This window comes from Lactuca serriola, chromosome 5 (genome assembly GCF_051521515.1).
Source record: "Lactuca serriola cultivar US96UC23 chromosome 5, Lser_US96UC23_V15, whole genome shotgun sequence".
Taxonomy (NCBI): domain Eukaryota; kingdom Viridiplantae; phylum Streptophyta; class Magnoliopsida; order Asterales; family Asteraceae; genus Lactuca; species Lactuca serriola.
In genome coordinates, this window is record NC_136412.1 from 40,081,778 (window position 1) to 40,084,525 (window position 2,748).

At 44.8% G+C, this 2,748-nt stretch overlaps 1 pseudogene; it reads right to left on the reverse strand.

The window, feature by feature from the left end:
• Nucleotides 1-375: 375 nt before the first annotated feature.
• Nucleotides 376-2,064, reverse strand: LOC145049452 (NADH-ubiquinone oxidoreductase chain 6 pseudogene; annotated as a pseudogene).
• Nucleotides 2,065-2,748: the final 684 nt, after the last annotated feature.

A 2,748-nucleotide genomic window follows, 5' to 3' on the forward strand; every position in this document is an offset into this window, starting at 1 on the left:
AGCTGGGTTTGATTCCCTTAGATACCTTTGGGTTTAGCCTTGAGGAAAGACAGCATACACCAAGAAAGAAGAGGTTGGAGGGCTTGACAGAGATGCGCGGGATGCTCCGGAATGAGCCTCAACAGAAAAGAAGGAAACTTCCCTATCTAGTTCAAGTCCTAAAACAATGGATATTGGAGAAGCTGAACGAGAAGAAATAGCCATATCCCTAGGGGCACCTTCGATCGATACTGCCTTAGACCCTGCCCTTGGTCCTAAACCTACTTACGCTGGAGAAGCCCTTACTTCTTCAACTTGAAAGACATCTCAGGAAAGAGCTACTTCAACTGAAGAAATTTATTTAGTAGCAAGAACCCTTCCAACTCGAGAATAAGGTCAGGAAGTGAATCGTTTTTTCAGTTTTTCCTGAAAAATATAGTAAGTGTTATGCGGGGGTGGGGATTCAGACCGATGAGGGGCGTAGGAATTGCCCTTAACTGTCCGGAAGGCTAAAATAGCTTTCTCGGGAGCCTCCGGGAGGTCGGGGTATTCAATCCCAGGATACTCAAGGAGCAGGGCGTCGTATCCCAGGGGTTCTACTAATACATCATATAGCGGTTCCAGGCTTGAAGTTCTACCAAAAATGGAATGGGACAGTCATTCGAAAATGAGAAAAGAAAATCAGGGTGTCAAGACATCTATATGACCAAGATGGCCATCTCACGAATTGGATTCAAACCAATATCAAGCTACTTTCCTTTAGTAGATCTGTCATCCCCCTCATTATAGTCCTCCTAGAATCAATAGCATTTCATCGGAATACATCCTGTCTTTTCACCTTAGTAGTCCTATGCATAGTCAGTACTATAGCCCCAATCATGGCTACTAATAAAATCAGGCTAGGCACCAAAAACCAGACGGAATTGTAGGTATAAAGTAAATTGCCCAATGTTTCTAAATTAGTCCAACTTCGTACCTTTCCGGCATAAACCATATATCTCAGAGAGGTCGTATTTCTTTGGGTTGGTAGTAATGGAATGATTTCATTATCTAAAATGAAGAACATTTCCTACCAAAAGATCAGTCCAATAATACCACTCACTGGTAAATAGCGCAATACTTCTTTGTGAATCTCCGCTATTTGAATATGGAACATCATAACAAAGAATAGGAATGAAACGGCTATAGCTCCTATATGAACTATTGGGAAGATCATAGCGAAAAAGTCGAGACCTAACAAAAGAAGTAAACCTGAAGTGTTGCGAAAGACTGGGATGGGAAACAAAACGGAATGTACCGGATTTTTAGCACGTACAACCATCAAACCAGAGACCAAAGCAAGGCTCGACAAAACAGAAAGTATCATAGTACGTCGTCCTTCCCTGAAATGGAACTTTCATGCTGGAGCAAGAACTAGCATGAAAGTCGATCTATTACAACCAGCGTGGTTGTTCGTATTTCATTTTCTTCTTCCAAGCCCTTCTTTCTTAGCACTGAGTTACTTACGGAATCTCAAATCTCTCTCGCTTCTTCAGCTTGTTCCTGTTCGTCTATTCGGGATGGGGCAGGCAGCCCACATACATGAAGAGAAGAATAGAGAGGGGGTTATCCTGCTTAAACTTGGGAAGTTTACTACTAGAAATTGGGAAGGGCTATAAGTAGGCCGTTTGCTATTGCTATAAGGGCTGCTCGCCTTTATACGGCTTGGCTTCGCTATCGCTTCTATGTAGTGTAGTGGTCGACCTAAAAAGTCGTATTCCTACCATGCCTATTATCCAGTGCTAGAAGCTTCGCCAGAAGCAAGCAAGACGAGGTCGCTCTGCTTCGTAGACAAGGCTCGTTCCGTACTTGACTTACGAGCTCGTGTAGTACTCGCCCCTATCTCTTCTCTAAAGGGGCGCACACTCGCTGTCTACTAAATGAGCTCACGAAGTGATCTGGGAGCGAAGCCTTCAATTTAGTTGCTTCCCCCCTTTTCTTTTCCCTCACCCTACCCTTTCATTTCCGCTTAAGCTTCCCCGGTTTGGGGGATTAATTTATTGGATACCCGAGAACCATAATCTTTCCTAGGAACAGCTTCTATGACGATAGATAGGGGTCAGGTTTGTTTGCATCTATGCCCCCTGCCCTCCAAACAGTATGGGAGCCTTTCAGCTCGTACTGCTCACACTCCTAGATCTTCACGGCACCTCCTCCACTATAGTGTGAGCTGGGAGCAGCTCCAAAAAGCGAGGCCTACTTAAATAAGTAATGAGCTTTCAACAACGTTAACAACACTACGAAAAAAGTAAACTATGGTTTCCCACTGATCTGATCGTAGGTGAAATCCAACCCCTTCTCTGCTCCTTTCCTGACCCTTTCTAAGCTCTTGGATCCTGCCCTGCGCCTCTCTAGGCTTCGCTATCGCTCATGACTGGTATATGGATCTCTCTATGTAGTGGTCGGCCTTCTAGAAGCTTCGCCAGAAGCGACTAGTCGCTTCCCGAATGCCCCTTTCTGTCGCTACTAGGAGATTCGCTAGCTTGCTTCATTATATTCTATAAGCGGAGCGACTTGTCAAGTCTACGAAGCTTCGTAGTTGCTTCCCCCCCCCCCCTTTTTTTCTTTTGCCCCGCCATGCCACTAGATCCATAATGACCGGCGAGTCGGAACATGTATGAATATAACCACGCGGAGCGCCGTACCGGCCTATCGAACGAAGCGAAGAAAGAGATCATTGAGCCTATTTAGCCGAGCGGAACCCTTTTCAAATTATATATATATATATAT